The sequence below is a fragment of the Pan paniscus genome, chromosome 6 (assembly GCF_029289425.2).
Source record: "Pan paniscus chromosome 6, NHGRI_mPanPan1-v2.0_pri, whole genome shotgun sequence".
Lineage (NCBI taxonomy): Eukaryota > Metazoa > Chordata > Mammalia > Primates > Hominidae > Pan > Pan paniscus.
In genome coordinates, this window is record NC_073255.2 from 172,692,227 (window position 1) to 172,706,041 (window position 13,815).

A 13,815-nucleotide genomic window follows, 5' to 3' on the forward strand; every position below is an offset into this window, starting at 1 on the left:
TTTTTCAATGGCTCAATATTAACATCTGACTTCCCACTACCTTTTGTTTCTATTAAGAAGAATGCCTTGGCCGGGTGCCATAGCTCATGCCTGTAATCCCAGCATTTTGGGAGGCCAAGATGGGCGGATCACAAGGTCAGGAGATGGAGACCATCCTGGCTGAATGAATTCATCCAGAGTGAAACCCCGTCTCAACTAAAAATAAAAAAATAAGCTGGGCTTGGTGGCGGGCGCCTGTAGTCCCCGCTACTTGGGAGGCTGAGGCAGGAGAATGGTGTGAACCTGGGAGGCAGAGCTTGCAGCGAGCTGTGATCGCACCACTGCAGTCCAGCCTGGGCGACAGAGCGAGACTCTGTCTCAAAAAATAAATAAAATAACATAAAATAAAATACAAAAATTAGCAGGGTGTGGTGGCGCATGCCTGTAATCCCAGCTACTCTAGAGGCTGAGGCAGGAGAATCCCTTGAACCTGGGTACAGTTGAGGACACAGACAAGTCAGAGGCTTTGATGAAAGTATTCATTTAGTACAGCACCTGGTACAAATGGCAGTCATTTTTTCCATCCTCTTTCCATCTCCCTGCTTCCCCCTCCTCCTCATCATCACCATGCATTGTCCGGGGCCTTGGGGATACAAAGATGAAGAAGCTATAATTCCTTTCCTCAATTTACTAAAAATCTAGAGGGCAAGTAGACATGTTAACTATAATTTGTGTGGATTAGATAAAAGCTATCACACCCATCTTCTCAGTTATTCCTCTCAACAACCTGTGAGGTGTGGGGTGCTGTTCGCATTTTGCGGATTAGGAAACAAAGGCTCAGAACACTCACAGGACGTCTTTCAGATATGCAACATGTAAAGCAAAGTCAAGATTTAAAGGTATCCTGATGCCAAAGTCTGAGCTGTTCTGTCTTATGAAGGTGTTGAGCAACATTTGTCAAATGAATATTCTTTCATGGGATGCATCGTAAATGCCCAGAACAGATAGAGGAGGGGGCACAAGAGATGCTTAAAAGATTTTAAAATAATTTCTACATTCCTGTAATCCATACATATACCAGAAAAGAGAAAGAGAAAACAGCATCCAAAAACTATCTTCTGGGAATCAGTTAAGCAGAGAAAGACACAAACTCAGTCAAGATTCCAGCTTTTGCAAAATATTACATTACCAGATGATGACTGATGGCTGAAAACTGTTTTCTTCTGTTGGGAGGGTTTGGCTGTACTGTCCTGAGTTACTGTGTATTTTATAGGATAATCACCTCTTCTCTCACTGTTGCCCAGGTTGGAGTGCAGTGGCTTGACCATAGCGCACTTCAATGTTGAACTCCTGGGCTCAAGCCATCTTCCTGCTTCAGCCTCACGAATAGCTGAGACTACAGGCATGTGCCACAATGCCTGGCTGTTTTCTTCTTCTTCTTTTTTTTTTTTTGGAGACAGAGTCTCGCTCTTTTGCCCAGGCTGGAGTGCAGAGGCACGATCTCGGCTCATTGCAACCTCCGCCTCCCAGGTTCAAGCAATTCTCTGCCTCAGCCTCCCGAGTAGCTGGAATTACAGGTGCCCACCACCACACCTGGCTAACTTTTTTGTATTTTTAGTAGAGACGGGATTTCACCATGTTGGCCAGGCTGGTCTTGAACTCCTGACTTCATGATCCACCTGCCTCGGCCTCCCAAAATGCTGGGATTACAGGCATGAGCCACCGCGCCTGGCCGATTTATTCTTTTAGTAGAGTTGGAGTCTCACTATGTTGCCCAGGCTGGTCTCAATCTCCTGGGCTCAAGTAATCCTCCCACCTTGGCCTCCCAAAGTTCTGGGATTACAGGTGTGAGCCAATGTGTCTGGCCAATTCTTTTTTGTTCTCATATGAAGGAACACATTTGGGTGAGTGATGGAGAAGCTGAGGTGGGAAGACAGCTGAGACAGAGGCGGGGCTAGTGGTTACTTTCAGTTCTTAGGAGTATTTGATGAAAACTTTACACCCTCTGGCTGTCAGGTCTATCTAGGGCCTCAAAATATATCTTAGCATATTCTAAAATGACAGGTTTTCTCCCAACATGAAAATTGCTTTTTTAAAAATTATAGACCAGGCGCAGTGGCTCATGCCTGTAATCCCAGCACTTTGGGAGGCTGAGGCGGTGGATCATGAGGTCAGGAGATCAAGACCATCCTGGATAACATGGTGAAACCCTGTCTCTACTAAAAATACAAAAAAATTAGTCTGGCATGGTGGCGGGTGCCTGTAGTCCCAACTACTTGGGAGGCTGAGGCAGGAGAATGGCGTGAACTCGGGAGGCGGAACTCGCACTGAGCCGAGATAGCGCCACTGCACTCCAGCCTGGGTGACTGAGCGAGAGAGACTCTGTCTCAAAAAAAAAAAAAAAAATTATAAAAGTAGGCCTGGTACAGTGGCTCACACCTGTAACCCCAATGCTTTATGAGGCTGAGGTGGGTGGATCATTTGAGGCTAAAAGTTTGAGACCAGTCTGGGCAATGTAGTGGGACCCTGTCTCTAAAAAAGGAAGGGAGAGGGAGAGAGGGTGGGGGAGGGAGGAAGGAAGGAAGGAAAAAAAGGGAAACAAAGAAAGAAAAAATCATAAAAGTAATACATGTTCATTGAAAAAAAAAAGACAAACAGAAAAGTATGAAAGTAAGTGAGCATCGTTCGTTACTCCATCATCATGACATGCGCATCCACATACACTCACACACATTATATTACAAAACTGAGATCATACTGGTAATAAATACCTCTTGGGTACCTGCACAATAATTTTCTTATTTTGGGAACATCTCAATAATCAAAGTTGGGTGGGTCTTCAGAATCATGTTTATGTTGTTTGATGAGCCAAAGATAATTGGTTTTGGTAGACTTTTGATCCAGTCTAGACCAATCTAGATCAATTCTCCCAAAAACTTTGGAAATTTTTTTTCTGCTATGGTCACTGAAGCTATTCTGGTTTCTTCCCTTTCCTCATTCTTAGTTATTTCATTTGTTCTTCAATGCTAATCCAAGAAATAGCATAGTATCTTCCTAGTAAATCCATCTACCTTGCATTGAATTTTTCCTCTTCCTTCTTTTATCTTTCTGTTTATGCTAGCTAGAATCAATTCTTCTTGCTTACAACCTGAAGAAGCTTAATACATACAATGTCATATTTATTGCTTCATAGCCTTCTCCCACTTAATAATATGTTCCCATGTCCATAGATGCAGAGACCCAGGTTCATGTCTAATGGCTGTGTAGCATTCCACTGTATGGATGTACCATATTTATATAACTGGAAGAAAACAATTTTCAGCTATTAATTCTGAAACCATTGTCTAGAAATTAAAAGTTTTTTTTTTTAATTTATGGACAACCTGCAGCAAATATTATTGTATACTCATCTCTTTGTACTTGTTTTATTATTCCTTGTGACAAATTCTAGAAGTGAAATTAATAGATCATGGAGTTTGTATATTTAAAAATTTTATGTTTATTACCAGATTGCCTTCCAGAAAAATTGCACCAATTTATACTACCAATAAAAGAGTGTGAGCAACCAACCTAGATATTATAGATCTTTCTGTTTATTGGCAATATGATGGAAGATAACTAAAAAAATGGCAATATATTTTTCATTTTGTCTGTAATATACTTCTCAAGAAGTTTCAAGAAGAACATACAGTTATTATGAAGGCAAAACTCACCCCAAATCCACTACCCATTTGAGCCAACTTCCCCTCAGATACGTTTCTATGCATATATAGATAGAACATGTTATTTTAGGTAAATAAGAGTTTTTTAAAGAAACAAAATACATTAGACACATTAGAAACACCCAGCTTAGATAATCATTCCCAAGTTCTCCCTCCTGTTAGAGGTAGCCACTATCTTCAGTGTGGTGTTTATAATTTTAATGCGTGTTTCTATAGATGTGTAACCATGAATAACGTATACTTTTTTTTACCTATTTTAAAATTAAATGCTCCTTCATATGGTAACTTGCTTTTTTTTAACTAAATATTATATTTTTAAGATCTATCAATGTTGATAGATAAAGCTCTAGTTTATTCATTTTAACTGCTGTATATTATTTTGTTGTTTTGACTTACTCCATGTTTTAAAATATACATTTTCTATTATCTATTGATAATTAGGAATTCTTTATATATTCTAGTTATTTGTGACACAAGTATCTTCTTTTAGTGTACAGCTTATCAAATCACTGCATTTTGTCATTAATTGAATGCCTTTTAATCTTAATTGTTCATTTTGTGTGTCTTGTTTATCTCTAAATTCTAAAGACACAATATAATGTTTTCTTCTGAAAGTTTTGAAGTTTTGTTTTTCACAGTTAGATTTTTAACTCAGCTGAAGTTGATTTTCGTGAATGGTATAAGGTATAATTTGGACAACTAACTGTCTCAACCCCTGTTGATTAGTGAGTCTTCTCATTGTGGATTGGTAAAGCCACAACTGTCATAAATCAAGGTCTATGTCTGCACTTAACTTATTTTGCTCTATCAGTCTGTTTCTTTCTCTGTGTTAATGCCATACCATCTTAATTGCTATAATTTTCTAAGTCTCTTATTTGATAAGATAAATCTTCCCAACTCTGTTCTTCAAACAATCTTAACTCTCCTGGCCCTTTGTGTTTTCTTATAAATTTTAGGATCGACTTGTCAAATTTAGTTAAAAAGCCTATTGTGATTTTGACTGAATTGTATTGGCTTGAATTGACATCTTTAAGATATTGAGTCTTCACATCAATGAACATGCTATATAACACTCTGTTTAATAAGGAGTTTTATGTTTGCTAACAATGCATCATAATTTTTCTCCCAGTAGGTTTTACACGTATTTTGTTAGATTTCTCCTTCCCCATCCCCTGAGATTCTTACCATTTTTAGGGCCGTTGTATATGGAATCCTTTTTTGGATGAATATTTTCTAATTTGTTATTTGTGTATCTACCAAAAGGCTATTGATTTTTCTGTGTTGCTCTTGCATCCAACATCTTACTGAATTTTTTATTAAATAGCATATATATAGATTCTTTTTTATATTCTATGTGGATAATCTTAACATCTGCAAACAAAGATGGTTTTCTCTCTGCTTTCAGTTCTTACTCCTCTTGTTTCTCTTAAGAATACTTTTTAAGAATGCTTTATTACATTAGCTAGAACCTACAGAAAATATTAAATGGCAGAAATAATAATGGGATTATTGTGCTATTCCTGACTTTAATGGAAATGTCTCTAATATTTTACCACTAAATATGACGTTTGCTGTAGGCTTTCTGTTGTGGTTTGAATTGTGCTCCCCCGAAAGATACGTTGAAGTCCTAACTCTGGATACCTGTGAATGTGACTTTATTTGGAAATATGGTCTTTGCAGATGTAATCAAGTTAAGATTAGGCCTTATTGGGTTAGGGTGGGTTCTAATCCAATGACAGATGTCCTTATAAGAGACAGATTTGGACACAGGCACACACACAAAGGAAGAACACCACATAACTATGGAGGCAAAGCTTGCAGTGATGTATCTACAAGCCAAGGAAAGCCAACAAGTGCTGGCAGCCACCAGAAGGGAGGAAGAGGCGAGGAAGACTCCTAGAGACCCCAGAGAAAGCTGGTTCTTCTGACACCTTGATTCAAACTTCTAGCTTTCAGAATTGTGAGAATAAACTTCTGTTGTTTTAAGCCACCCAGTTTGTGGTAATTTGCCACAGCTGCCCTAAGAAATGAATACACTTTTGCTATGTACTTGATATTAAGGATATTTTCTTTTATTCCTAATTTGTAAAGGGACTTTATTTTTTCATAAATGTGTGTTAAATGCTATGCTTTTTTATCATATTGTTTTTTCATTCGTCAGTGTTACATAATATATTTTATTATGTAACTTCATTTTCTCATATTGAAATATTCTTGTATAACTACGATAAACTGATGAATTAAATTTGATTGGTGGTCTTTTATTTTATATTGACATTTATAAACTTCATTTTCCTTATATTTTTGTGCACATATTTATAAATGAGTATGGCCTTTAATTTCTTACAGTATTTTGGATCAAAACAATATAATACATTTTTGTCTTTTTCTACTCTCTGATACAACTTGTGTAAGACAGACATTATTTGTCCTCAAGGTAGGTAAACTTGCCTGTAAAACCATATGGGCCTGGGGTCTTTTTTTTTCTTTCAGGAATTGAGGGTTATGGGGAAACTTTTGGTTACTAATGCAATTTATTTAACAACTATTGATTTTTGTTAGGATTTATCTTTATTCTCTCTCTTTTCTATTTTGCTAAGATGAGATTTTGCTCTGTTGCTCAGGCTGGAGTGTAGTGGTATGGTCATAGCTCACTGCAGCTTCAAACTCCGGGGCTCAAGCAATTCTCTTGCCTTAGCCTTCTATGTAGCTGGGACTATAAATGTGTGCTACCACTCCTGGCTAAGATTTATATTTATTTAAAAAATTGTTTTGAGACAGGGTCTTGCTCTGTTGTCCAGGCTGGAGTGCAGTGGCCGCCATCATGGCTCACTGCAGCCTTGACCTCCCAGGCTCAAGCAATCCTCCCACCTCAGCCTCCCAAGTAACTGGGACTCCAGGCATGTACCACCATGCCTGGCTAATTTTTCATTATTTGTAGAGATGGAGTCTCCCTATGTTGCCCAGGCTGGTCTCAAACTCCTGGGTTCAAGGGATCCTCCTGCCTTGGCCTCATGAAGTGCTGGGATTACAGGTGTGAGCCACTGTGCCTGGCCTATCTTTATTCTTGAATCAATTTTGTTATTCTTTTTTCTTTAGAAAATTATTTTATCCTACCCTTCAAATTTATTTGTATTAAAATTTATATAACATCTTCTTATGATTTAAAAAATCTATACTCTAGCCTTAGTTTTGTGTGCTTTTTTCTCTATTTTTGTTATTTTTCCCTATTTTTATTTTTTATTTATTTTTTAAAAACAGAATTTTTTTAAAATTATGCTTTAAGTTTTAGGGTACATGTCCACAATGTGCAGGTTTGTTACATATGTATACATGTGCCATGTTGGCATGCTGCACCCATTAACTCGTCATTAACATTAGGTATATCTCCTAATGCAATCCCTCCCCCCTTCCCCCACCCCACAACAGGCCCCGGTGTGTGATGTCCCCCTTCCTGTGTCCATGTGTTCTTATTGTTCAATTCCCACCTATGAGTGAGAACATGTGGTGTTTGGTTTTTTGTCCTTGCGATAGTTTGCTGAGAATGATGGTTTCCAGCTTCATCCATGTCCCTACAAAGGACATGAACTCATCATTTTTTATGGCTGCATAGTATTCCATGGTGTATATGTGCCACATTTTCTTAATCCAGTCTATCACTGTTGGACATTTGTGTTGGTTCCAAGTCTTTGCTGTTGTGAATAGTGCCACAATAAACATACATGTGCATGTGTCTTTATAGCAGCATGATTTATAATCCTTTGGGTATATACCCAGTAATGGGATTGCTGGGTCAAAGGTTATTTCTAGTTCTAGATCCCTGAGGAATCGCCACACTGACTTCCACAAGGGTTGAACTAGTTTACAGTCCCAACAACAGTGTAAAAGTGTTCCTATTTCTCCACATCCTCTCCAGCACCTGTTGTTTCCTGACTTTTTAATGATCACCATTCTAACTGGTGTAAGATGGTATCTCATTGTGGTTTTGATTTGCATTTCTCTGATGGCCAGTGATGATGAGCATTTTTTCATGTGTCTTTTGGCTGCATAAATGTCTTCTTTTGAGAAGTGTCTGTTCGTATCCTTCACCCACTTGTTGATGGGGTTGTTTGTTTTTTTCTTGTAAATTTGTTTGAGTTCATTGTAGATTCTGGATATTAGCCCTTTGTCAGATGAGTAGATTGCAAAATTTTCTCCCATTCTGTAGGTTGCCTGTTCACTCTGATGGTAGTTTCTTTTGCTATGCAGAAGCGGTTTAGTTTAATTAGATCTCATTTGTCAATTTTGGCTTTTGTTGCCATTGCTTTTCGTGTTTTAGACATGAAGTCCTAGCCCATGCCTATGTCCTGAATGGTATTGCCTAGGTTTTCTTCTAGGGTTTTTACGGTTTTACATCTAACATTTAAGTCTTTAATCCATCTTGAATTAATTTTTATATAAGGTGTAAGGAAGGGATCCAGTTTCAGCTTTCTACATATGGCTAGCCAGTTTTCCCAGCACCATTTATTAAATGAGGAATCCTTCCCCCATTTTTTGTTTTTGTCAGGTTTGTCAAAGATCAGATAGTTGTAGATATGTGGCATTATTTCTGAGGGCTCTGTTCTGTTCCATTGGTCTATATCTCTGTTTTGGTACCAGTACCATGCTGTTTTAGTTACTGTAGACTTGTAGTGTAGTTTGAAGTCAGGTAGTGTGATACCTCCAGCTTTGTTCTTTTGGCTTAGGATTGACTTGGCAATGCGGGCTCTTTTTTGGTTCCATGTGAACTTTAAGGTAGTTTTTTCCAATTCTGTGAAGAAAGTCATGGTAGCTTGATGGGGATGGCATTGAAACTATAAATTACCTTGGGCAGTATGGCCATTTTCATGATATTGATTCTTCCTTCCCCTGAGCATGGAATGTTCTTCCATTTGTTTGTATCCTCTTTTATTTCATTGAGCGGTGGTTTGCAGTTCTCCTTGAAGAGGTCCTTCACATCCCTTGTAAGTTGGATTCCTAGGTATTTTATTCTCTTTGAAGCAATTGTGAATGGGAGTTCACTCATGATTTGGCTCTCTGTTTGTCTGTTATTGGTGTATAAGAATGCTTGTGATTTTTGTACATTGCTTTTGTATCCTGAGACTTTGCTGAAGTTGCTTATGAGCTTAAGGAGATTTTGGGCTGAGACAATGGGGTTTTCTAGATATACAATCATGTCGTCTGCAAACAGGGACAATTTGACTTCCTCTTTTCCTAATTGAATACCCTTTATTTCCTTCTCCTGCCTAATTGCCCTGGCCAGAACTTCCAACACTATGTTGAATAGGAGTGGTGAGAGAGGGCATCCCTGTCTTGTGCCAGTTTTCAAAGGGAATGCTTCCAGTTTTTGCCCATTCAGTATGATATTGGCTGTGAGTCTGTCATAGATAGCTCTTATTATTTTGAGATAGTTCCCATCAATCCCTAATTTATTGAGAGTTTTTAGCATGAAGGTTTGTTGAATTTTGTCAAAGGCCTTTTCTGCATCTATTGAGATAATCGTGTGGTTTTTGTCTTTGGTTCTGTTTATGTGCTGGATTATGAAAAACAGAATTTTTTAAAAAATCATTTTTGATAGAGATTTTTCTTATTTTAAAGAACAGTTTTTAGATTGTTTATCTTCTCAGTTGTCTCTTTGTTCTCTATTTTAATATTCTCTCTCATTTACTTTCTTCTCTCCTTCTTTTACTTGCTCTTTAATTTTTAATTTTCAATCTTTTTCTTATTTGTTTCAATCTTGATGCATGTACTTAAAGTTCTAAATTGCTCTCTAAGTACAACCTACACTGCACTCAGAGATTTTCTATTTTAATATTCTCTGTTCTTATTTACTTTCTTCTCTCATTCTTTTACTAACTCTTTGAGTTAATTTTTAATTTTCAATCTTTTTCTTATTTGCTTTGATCTTGATGAATGTACTTAAAGTTCTGAATTGCTCTCTAAGTACAACCTACACTGCACTCAGAAGTTTTTATATACAATATTTTCATTGCAGTTTATATGAAAAGATTTTATGATTTCATTATTATGTCTTCAACGTATGCATGATTTAAGAGTACATTTTAAGTTTTCAAACATAGGAGCTGTTGTTTTTTAAAGCTACCTTGGGCCTTAAAAGAAGTCTCAGCATATTTAAAAGGATTGAGATCATATAGAACATGCTCTCCAATCCAGCATAAATTGAGCAAAAAAAAAAAAAAAAAAAAAACAGAAAAAGACTCAAAATCTCTGATGTTTGGAGATCAAAAATACTTTCACAAATAATTCATGCAGCAAAGAAAATGACAATGAAAATTAAATATATCTTGAACTGGATCATAATGAAAACATGACAGATCAAAACTTGTAGGACGCAGTTTAAGGACTTAAAGATAAATTATAACATTAAAATGCACATATTCTAAAATAAGGGTGAAAATCAATACACTACCTAATCACCCTTCTCAAGATGATTGGAAGCAGCAGTGGTGGCAACAAATAAGAATCTTCATTAAGATGCCTATGGGGTCGTCTTCAATGAGGGTTTTTGTTTATTTCTGCTTGCTTTGCTTTCATATCTAGAGTTTTATGATTTTGCTCCTGCCTTCATCTGACCTCTCAGGCTCTTAGTCCAGATTCAAGTCTTAGGATGGTATTTTGGGGTTCCCACTCCATGGAAATATTGGGAATGATACAAACCAGTGGCTTAATTCCTGATCATGAGGCTCTAGTTTCATCTCAGGCAGCAGATTGGTACCTTTGTTTCTTGGCCTTTTTTCATGAGCCTGGAACCCAAGTCCTTTTCTTGCCCCTGATTCCAACAGTGAAGCACAGGTCATTTTTTTTCTGTTATAGGCTGAATGTTTGTGTCCCTCCAAAATTCATATGTTGAAGCCCTAACCCCTAGTATGGCTATATTTGTAGTTAAGATTAATTGAGGTCATAATGGTGGGGCCCTTATAAAAAGAGGCAGCAGAGAGCTTGTGTTCTCTCTTTCAACCCTGGTATGAGTGCGTAGGAAAGGCCATGTGATGACATGGTAAAGAAGGTGGCTGTGTGCAAGCCAGAGGAAGAGCCCTTACCAGACACTGACCCCTGCCAGACTTGATCTGGGACTTCCAGTCTTCATAGCTGTGAAGAGATATATGTTTAAGGTACCTATCTGGTATTTTGTTACAGCAGCCCAAGGAGACTGAGACACCCTCCTTTGAGAGACGGAGCCATTTGCCACCCCTCCTGCTTTTGGGCTTCGTAGCCTGGATCTTCTGTCCTCAGCCCTGATCACTTTGCATTGCAACAGCTCCATAGAGACATTTATCTTATTTTTGAATCTATGACTTCTAGTTTTTTTCTTCTTGCGTAGTTTGTCTATTGTCAGGTGGGCTAGGGGGTATATCATAGTGTGAGCATACTGTTTGAGATCTTTAGTGTTTTTCAGTAAGGAAGAATCACAAGGAGACAGAGGTACCATTAAATTTGCCCTAGAAATCTGTGAGCGTCAAAGGCCTGACTAAATTGCTTTTTTTTTTTTTCCTTGTAGGGATAAGTGTTTAGAATCAACTGGTTACTGCTTCATAGTTACTAATTCGCCTGAGGCTTCTCTACTGACCTGTGCTTTCCAGACTGTCCTTGGGGAGGGCTGTCAGCCATGTTTTCACTGGGGGATGAAACATCCCCTAGTCTACTGATCCCGGCGTCTCTCCAAACTTAGCTCACTCTGGCTCTTTGTGTTTTTCCACCCATGTGACCTACACCTCCAGGCTTCACCTGGCCAAGCAAACATGGCTAAGTTGCATCTTTTCTATGCACAGAAATGAGATGTAAGTTGGGCAACAAACCCACAGTGATACATTTGTTTGCAAACGTGTTAAAAGATGCTCCTAGACATGATATGGAACTCTTGGTTTTCTCTTGCTGCTCACTCCATGGTGACTGTTTAGCTTGGAGAGGCAAACTTATTTGCAGGATCTGTAACATTGGTGATATGGAGCCTTTTCCTAACATTGCCTCTTTATATTTCTCGTTGCTATAGGATTATATAGTTGCATCTGTGGGTTTCAGCATGTGGCGTTGAAGTTTAACAAACCAAGAAGCAAATGGAACAAATGGCTGCAGATGCATTTCTCGTGGCTTTAAGGGGGCTGTGTAGTAAGATTGAAATATGATGGGCTTTTAGGTGGTTCAAATCTCATTCATGTACACATTAACTGTGTGACCTTGGGCAAGGTCTGTGGGCTTAACTTTTGTGAGCACACCTATACAAAGAATATTACAATGCATATTCACAAGGTTAGTGTGAGAGTTAAATACATGGAAAGCACCCAGCCTGTGCCTGGAGGTGCTCAGAATATATTCGTTTTCTTCCCTCCTTTCTCTGATTATTCAGCTAGTTGCCAGACTCTAGCAAAGTCACCCCACCTCACTGCATCTTGTCTTTCTAGTGTTCCATGAAAAACATGCAAAGTCAGTGGTTTGGCGACTCAGATGTTCTTCTAACTCTGTAATGCTGGGAGTCTGTGATGCAACAGCTGCTGTTCAGGCTACTTAGGCAGTTTTTCTGGTTTGTCCATCCTCCCCGCCATGCCCATCCCTGCCATGATTAATTGCTTGGCTAAGGAGTCATGCAGCTGTTTATGACGAGGTTGATTAGGGGAAAAGTAAAGATCATTTTTAAAAGCCTTAAAGGGACAATAGAGTGGCTTAGAACCTGCCAGAAGAGGGGGTGAAATTTGAAGTTGCTGAACACACCAATGGGAACAATCCCTTTTCCATCTGAGAAGGCTGACTGCGTGACTGCATTTCTGCTCTTAGAAAATTCACTGCAAGGAAAAGGGTAAAGAGTGGATTTGCTGGCTCAGGCAATTTTAAACCCTGGAAAAGCTATAGAAAAGCTTTCCTTTGACACCATCCCACCCCCTATTTTTGTGTCGTTTCTTTCCTTCCCTTCATTCTGTCCTGTGTGGTATCCCATAGACCTGACTTCCCCAGTTCTCACAAAATCTACCTCTTCTTCCCGCAGATCAAGTGCTGTCTTGGTACCTGACTGTCAGAAGGCTGACAGGGGAAAATAGATTTGAGAAATCAATTCAGAAGCAGGCTTCTCTCTATAAGGTTATGTGCAAACTCTTCTAGGGGCCTTTGCACGCTAAAGGAATTGCTTCTTAATGTAATCATACATTTAATTGGGTTAGGTTATTCTATGCAAATTGTAAAAAGAATTAATGGTACAATGTGACTGCCTTAAGAAGCTGTATAATTTCAGGCTTCATTAATATGAACACATACAAAGGAGGTGTAAATCCCAATCTGACTCCATGGGGATCAGGCTTCCTGGGGTCTTCACATGTAGTTCTGGGCTTCTCTCTTTAAGAGGCACCTAGACATAATGGGATACATTTGGTTCAGGGAAGAGTGAAGAGCAGAGGGAGGTCTACCTTCCACTCTCAAGTGGAATGCCTTTTAGGAAAGGGGCAGACCTCTTCAATAGCATGGTGCCAAGAGGAAGAAATAGGAACAATGGGTGAAAAGTACAGGGACTTTTTTTGCCCAGTATGAAGATGGTGATGTTTGAGTCAGAGCTGCCCAAGATGCCATGGGCTGTCAGGGGGCAGCTCTCAAGGAGATTCCAGCCCATGTGAGTGACCAGACCTGTTCTCCTTTCCATCTCTTCCAGCCCAGATCACCAAGGCTCTCCATGAATGAAACCCCAGGGATCATCCTGTGGCTGGAGATGATTCTTGGAGTGGGGAAAATTTCCTCCCAGGGATTTGCATCATATTCCCTAGGCAAGTACAAAGCTGAGCCCTGGACAGAGCTGGTATTATTCAGATGAGAAGAAATAAGTGATTTCCAGGGGCCAAGGCTTTATTTCTCACATTGACATAACATTCCAGCTGTGGGAAATAGACATTTCATTGATTTACTGTGGTGGTAGCTCTCTGCAGCTCCTGAATGCTTATGGGTATGAATCATTTTTTATTTTGTCTCTATGGACTGAATCCCCAGCAAGATAAGGAGGCATTTTGCCAAATCCAGATATGCTGTTTAGGTGATGGAATACATTTAAATTTTTTGAGGATTAAATTAATTTTTATGACCTAGATAATCCCTCTCTTCC

The 13,815-nt window shown here is 38.8% G+C and overlaps 1 long non-coding RNA gene across 1 annotated transcript in view; it reads left to right on the forward strand.

Annotated features, from left to right (window-relative positions):
- The window catches only part of LOC134730824 (uncharacterized), a 145,634-nt gene extending 132,157 nt beyond the window's left edge, over positions 1 to 13,477 (forward strand). The window contains exon 3 of the long non-coding RNA XR_010112805.1: positions 13,372 to 13,477. This is a non-coding gene — a long non-coding RNA (uncharacterized LOC134730824). The remainder of the gene's footprint in view (positions 1 to 13,371) is intronic.
- The last annotated feature ends 338 nt before the right edge of the window (positions 13,478 to 13,815 follow it).